Source organism: Mus caroli, unplaced genomic scaffold (genome assembly GCF_978045245.1).
Source record: "Mus caroli unplaced genomic scaffold, Mus_caroli_1 scaffold_13, whole genome shotgun sequence".
NCBI classification, from domain to species: domain Eukaryota; kingdom Metazoa; phylum Chordata; class Mammalia; order Rodentia; family Muridae; genus Mus; species Mus caroli.
In genome coordinates this window covers 96,103,550-96,110,874 of record NW_028227268.1, presented here as the reverse complement: position 1 = coordinate 96,110,874, position 7,325 = coordinate 96,103,550, and the positions used below count along the sequence as shown (strand labels likewise).

Sequence of the window (7,325 nt, the reverse complement as noted above, 5' to 3'; positions counted from 1 at the left end):
ACTCTCCCAATCCATACGCCATCATTTTAAAATAAAGGTTCAAAAGAATAGTTCATAGATTCTGGGTAGCCTAGTGCCAACAGTTTGACAGGTAAAGAACTGTCTGAATTAGTTTCCATCCTCTCAAACTAGTGTCCTTGAGCTTTGAGGGGAACAGTAGTGTATACATTGAGAGAGATAAAAGTATATTACATCAACCTGTAATCTAAATTGTCTATTTAATGTGTGGAAAACCAATTAGTGATTTGAGATACAATGGAATGAAAAATGCTTAGTTTGCTTGTAAGTTTGGTTATTTAAATATTTGATTTTTTCCTGGCATGGTTTGAATGTAAAGTTTTTTGTTTCTTCTGATGAATGTTGTATTCCCTTGCTAATATTGGGCTTCATATCAGCTTATAAAGGAATTCAACTTTGCTTTGACCCAGCAACACTTTCTTAATTCTTAAAGCTACGTAAAGTAAATGCTCATTTTAAAGTCAATTTATAATACTTCTTTATTAATTTAAAGTTTTACCTGTGAAATTCTATACAGAAATAATAATGACTGTCCAGAGTATGCATGCTAGAAAACACAGTTACTGACCTAAGGCAGCAATGATTACAAGACATAAAACATCAGCCCCATTTAGTTGTTGATCATGATTTCATAAAATGCTTGCTACTTATCTATTATCTATCTATCTGTCTGTCCTCTGGCCTGTGTTTCTATCTATCTAGTGTTGTGTGTGTTGGCGGCATACATGCCATATTGTCTTTGGGAAAAGAGAGGACAACTTGAGTTTTACAGGTAAGAATCAAGTTCAGATTCTTGGGTTTGTCAGTAGGTGCTTTAAGCTCTGAGTCAAAGGGTGGGTCCTAATCTGTCTCTGCCTATCTCTGAAGAGACTCTGACCAGCCAGGGCTTGGCAAACAAGGCTCAGGCAGGCCTTTCCCTTTTTCCCCAATTCCCTCTGGCTTGCTAAAAACCATTAAATAACATATTAAAAGCTTCTCACCAAGGTCTATTCCCTTATTTGACCCCTTCCTCTTCCTGAGGCTGACTATCAAGGTCCACCTGTCTAGCAATAAAAAGCCCCCTGTGGTTCTCCTAATTAACACGACTAATCAAAACATACCACTGCATACTAGCCCATTATAACACAGATTTTTCCTTTTTTTCTCTCCTTAAAAATTATACCTGCAAGGTCATTTGCTGCTGGTTTGCTTCTTGAGTCAGAAAGTAGACATCTTAACCTTTCTTTCCTGCTCAGTAAAGGATCTCTCTGAAAAGACATGCTATGGCTTGGTTTGTGCCTAGTCTGGCGACCAGGAAGGAATTCCCATTATTCATTGCTGTATGTGTATTTTAATTACTATTATGATTGCTTGAATCAGAGGGAATATGAAGCTATGGAGCTGGGAAATGAGGTTGGAATGTCATTCTGAAATGATGTCCAGCATGTGGATTTTGAGGCTGGTACAATGTTGCATGACTTCCTCTGCCTTTCTATTCTATTATAAATTTTACTTTAGAGTTTACCTGCTGTGTGTAATGCTCCAGGTGAGGGATGCCAACATCATTCTAGTCTTAGCATTCATTAGATTCTGGACGTTTCACGAAGGAGATCTGACTCCAGTCCTGGTTAAAACCTGCATGAAATATAACAACTTGATGAGACCACTCACTATGATCCTTTTTTACATTTGAATTTCTTCAATATTAGTGAATGACCAAAGCTCTTACATTTGAAAAACCACATGCTATTAAAGAACAATGAAAGAAGGTGTTGGTATAAGCCAAAGGATTTGAAATATGGAAGTGACCAGTGAAGATCATATGTCTATGAAGAGGTTTGCAGAGAAAAACAAATTAATTAGCTAGGTATTGAAGGAAGAATATGCATAAATTCATTTTGTGACAGTGTACATCCATTGCTCAAGTCAAGTATTATGGCACCCAGTAGAAGAATATTTCCTGTATATTCCAAGGACACTATTAAAATAAATTATGAACAAAGAAGTTAGTAACAATTGTGAGATCAAACCATTTACTTGTGACTATCATTTTATCTTGAATCACATCAGCCAAAAATACAAAAGTATTATGAATAAAATAAACAAAAATACCCTGAATTTGGACTATCTAGAATAGTTAAAGGCTATTTGTTGAAAAAAGAAGATAAAAAGGTGTTCCATTGCTGTATTAATAATTTATAAAGAAGGGAAGTTACACAATTAATTGTAACTGTGGTTAGGATCACTGGCTACTTTTGCAGTGGACTTGGTTCTGTCCCACATTTGTTGCTCATTCCTTATACAGTCTTAGTTCTAGGGGATCAAGTACTCTCTTCTGACCCTTGTCTCACCTGGATGTACAGACATACCTGTACACAAAATATCCATACACATAAGATAAAATAAATTTAAAAATAAAAACTGATATTATGTATACTGTTGTTCTTATTTCTTTAGTTTTGAAACTATTTATTTAGTAAGTGTTTGTGTGTGCACTGGGAAGTTACCTGTTACAACTCACACGTGAAGGTCAGTAAGAGTCAGATGTTCCCTTCACCTCATTGGCTCTGGGGATTGGATTCAAGTATTTAGGCCCCAGGTCTATGTGACTTATCTACTGGGCCAGCTAGGCAGCCCTATCTCTAAAATATGTTTTCCTTAAATGTTTTATTGATTCTTGTGAATTTCATGCTATTCACTCCAATCCCATTCATCTCTCCCTCTCTTGTAGGTGTCCTCTACCCTTGCAACCTCCCCAAAAAGAGAAAAAAGGAAAAAATTATTTGTTCTGGAAGCTGCAGTGTGTCACAATGTGTCCCCTATTGTCCATGCTGCTTGCGAATGTTCATTGCAATGACTCATTGATCTGGTATAAGGCCTGGTTCTGCTAGAACCTCACCGGGACTACTCTTAGATATCCTATTTTTGCCCACTATCATGGAGATCTTGTAGTTTTGCATTTGTAGGACCAGTTCATATACTCAAGCATTTCATCAATGGGGCAGATATTGTGGTGGGCCAAATCAAATCTCTGGATCTGGGCCTAAGAGGTAGTAGCTAAGGTAATCAGCCAGCTGGCTCTTCCACTCTCACACACTCAGGGCTGGGACACCAGCAACTCCCACAGCCAGGGTCACTTCTACCCTAGTATTCATGTGAGGTTTAGGGCCACTCTCCTGAGTGTTGCAACTGGTAAGTGACATGGCCAGTTCGCCTACTCTCATGATCCAGGGACCAGTTTCCTACCATACTCACCATAGGTGTTGAGGGATGAGGGAGGGGAATAGGGCATCTCTTCATCATCCAGGGCCAGATCTTCTGCTCTTATTACCTAGGAGCCAGCTCTCCTTTCTGCTGTAGTTCGCAAGGGGTGGTAGGGGTAGAGGAGGCTAGCTCTCCCTCATGTATATTACAACATAATAAACAAGCAGTAGGCCAGCTCTCCAGGGCTTACACCCTCAGGATAGCTCACTAATGCCTCACCCCATCAGTTTCAGCTCTGTTGTGCTGTCCAGGTATACAAGACCTGCAATCCCAAGTGCTGCAGCTGATGAGGGGCAGGGAAAGCTCTCCTGCTCTCATGACCCTGGGGACAGGTCTCCCAACTGTCACATGTGGTCAGACACAAGAGGGTATGAGGGTATCTCTCCCTTGCCTATTTCATTACATGGGCCAGCTCTTCCATGTACATATCATCCTCAGAGCCAGCTCACTCACAACTTTCACAATGTGCAGGGACATTTTTCTGAGTACTGGAGATGGCTAGGGGTAGGGTCAATTTATCTGCTCTCAAGTTCCAGGGATTGGCTCTCTTATGACACCCAGGTGATAGGTAAGGCCATGTTCCTGGACATCAGCTCAGACCAAGTACATTTACCTCACTATTGATGGTAACAAACCTCTGCTGCTATAAGGCCACGGACCCAGATGTAGGCCCTGGTGGCAGCACAGGCCAGAACCCCACTATGATCCAAGGTGGCATCACTGGCTATACATATCTGGCTATTCCTCACTATCCTCAAATGTCTAGTCTCTTCGTTGAGAAATGAAATGTCATTGTTCTCTTCATTGTGCCCACATCCATGTTCCTCCTTCTTTTCCATTTCTCCAACACTTACTTGCTTCTCTTAGTACTGCCCAGGGTCTCTGAGAATCTGATGACATCTCAGCATTTGTCTCGAAATGTGTACATTATGGCATTGAGCAGGGATCATCTTGGGCATGCCCTACCCAGACCTGTGCTGCACTGGACTGGTAGTCATCTCCAGCTTGCTTTTTTTCAGGGAATTCTAGACTGCATTTAGATGTTTCAGGGAATTCTAGACTGCATTTAGATGTTCACAGGTCAGAACACTGAGTGTAGACATAGCCTCTCTCCTCTCTGCAACCCACTGATGCACATGTGACACAGCAGCCATACCTGTAATGTTTCTAGAAGAAGGTAAAAGTATAACTTTAATTGAAATAAAATTACATAACCTTCTTTCCTCTTTTTCTTCCTCCATCCCTCTGTGCTACCCTCCCACTAATGCCTACAATACTATCAAACTATTAAATTGATAGCCATTTTTTCTTTATTATTAATGCATACATATATGTGTATATGTATATATGTCTATCTATGCAAATACACCAGATTCTTAGTTTATACCTTATTTACTTTTAATCAGTAACAATTCTGCCAAGTTATTCCACTATATTCACTATAATCCATATACTCATTTATGGTTTATAAATCCTAAGCATTTATTGTTTCACACTTTTTTAAAATAGAAAAACAGTGTTGAGAAGTTTTGTAACAAACCTTTCCCTGAATATATAAGATTTCAGCTTCATTCAACTTCTGATTTTACATTGTTATTGTCTTCTAATTTAACTAAGCTAATGTAGGAGATGTATCTTACTTGCACCAAATTTATGAACATATACTGCTGGTGTTTATTGTCTTGCTTATAAGAAAATAGTCATATTTTCTAGTGATACAGGAGTCTGATGTGCCTGATGAAAATATTAGCCCATTGTTTGAAAATTTAACATTTTAGGACTAGACGTTCAATGTATATATTTCATTAAATCTGCTTGTATTATAATAATTTATTCCTTTGATATGTTTTTAAGCTACTGTGTTAATTTAATCCTTTAATGTATACTTAATATGGAAAACACCTAGAAATGTATTCAACTGCATAGTAGGGATAAATTATAGAGGTGACATTTCCTACTACAAGTAAATTGTTGTATTATTTGGTAAGCTACTGAGTCCATTTGGGTTAAAATAAAAAAGAAAACTAAAAACTACATTACAATATTTTTTCCTGCACTTTTATATTTCATTAAAGACATATTTTAAATGAAACCATAAAGTAACTGAAAAATATATACATACATATATGTGTGTGTGTGTGTGTGTATATCAATGGAAAATCATGTTGATTTGTAATGTACACCATAAGAGTCAGTAGGGCTTTTCATGTGGAAATAGATAAACATACCAATGAGATAACTGAAGAAATACAAGTAACTGTAAACTGTGTTAGCAGGGTTGTTACGCATGCAAAGTAAAGGAACCATTAGTTCACTGAAGGCCATTGGCCCCACCTGACCTCAAGGCTGGGAGCAGGAGCTTTAGGAAGGAGCTGTCTCACAAACACCACAGTCTGAAGCAAAGTTACACAGCCCAGCAGATAGAGTTTCAAGAGGATAAGTATTGAAAAGCATTGAAAATCCTCTTTGCCTGTTCTTTACTCTTCCACTCTCTATATTTACCCAGGGCAAAGCCAATCAAAATGTGCAGAAAATAAATCTTCTGAAACCCCAAGTGATATGTGAGAAGGAAAAACTCCTACTGTGTACATTGTTCTTAGAGTGAAAATTGTCATCTCACAATAACAAAAAGCAACACACTTGCCTGTTATTATCTCACCAGGGGGCCTTTGCCTCTACTATTGGCAGGATAAATATTCAATAATGATGGTAGCAGACCAGGTTTTGTACATAAAACCATAGCATTGACTCTGTTGTGTCCATGGAAACAGAAAGATAGTAGCCAAGAGGAGGGGCATCCAGAGATTCAGTCATTGATTTTGCCTTGCTGTTTGAAGCCTTTCTGGTGATGGTTCCTTTATTACCATATTAGGAGTATGCCTTTATGTGGATGCCTGAATCCATATCTTAGAGCCAACAGAAGAGATTGCTTCTCTCCTGTTATCAATCTGTGAACTCCCTGTTCTAAGTCTATTTATATTAGTTTTCCTATCTTGAGATATTTATTATTAGGTGTTGCCCATGAATTAGTGCATATCAATATTTCAGAGGTGTCCAGGGCTGTGCTTTCTGAACAAAAAACGGTTTTAAACTCATGGAATTTGCCCCACTGGTTAGCACAACCATGATGGGTGTGTCTTAGAGAGGTACAGCTCTGATGACTATGTGTACTGAGGACTTCATGCTGTTGTGGGATTTTGCTCTGATTGTTGCCTTCACATCCTCTTAATCTAAGAATTTTAAGAAAACTCAAAGGGGGCTTCCAGCCTCTCACTGGTGAGTATTATCGGCACTCACAATAATAGTATTTGATTGTTTTTAGGTATTTCTACTAGAGTTCAGTCACCATCCTCAGAAAGAACTTAGAAAATATAAATTGTCAGCAATGACCACTACCCTAAGAGAGCAGTGGGAAAAATGAATTGTTAATGAAGTTAGGTTAAGATGTTTTTGCTAGTGTCTCTAATATAGAAAATCTTAGGGAATAATTTGAAGTTCAGAAGAATACACTTATTCGTTGAGCTAGGGACTAGGGACTTTTTGAGGTTAGGCAACAACATGAATGGCAGTCTATCCAGCAAGCATTGGCTGACGTGACTCTCACTGAGGCTGGACTAGTGTTGATTGATCTATTGTACTCAATTTTTTGCCCCCGGATTTCTGATATGATTTAATAAAAATTGCAAACACATAGTTGTACATTCTGAGAAGCTAAAGGAGAAATGGCTGGTTGTTTTTGCATAAAAATTTAGATTTGTGATTTCTTTAAGATTTTTATGATTACTGTTAAAAATAAATAATGAAATAACCACTCTTTTCTTTGTAACTGCAAATTGCTGCCTGCCAGTCAGAGAAACTGGGTGAGAAAATAACCTTGCTTGCTCACACTTGGTCACTCTACAAAAAGTTGCTTAGTTACCAATGTACATAGGTTCTTAGAAATAATTTGTTTTCTTTACCTCTGCTATATAATGTTTTTTAATATAAAGTATTGGAGAACATACTGTTTTTTCATAGTAATTTACTAAGAAAAATAGAATGCAATCACATTGTAATTCTATATT

At 37.9% G+C, this 7,325-nt stretch overlaps 1 non-coding gene across 1 annotated transcript; it reads right to left on the bottom strand.

The window, feature by feature from the left end:
• Positions 1–4,307: 4,307 nt before the first annotated feature.
• On the bottom strand, positions 4,308–4,439 carry LOC115032695 (small nucleolar RNA SNORA17). Its single transcript, XR_003838323.1, has one exon. It is a non-coding gene; the product is annotated as a small nucleolar RNA SNORA17 (small nucleolar RNA).
• Between the last annotated feature and the right edge of the window lie 2,886 nt (positions 4,440–7,325).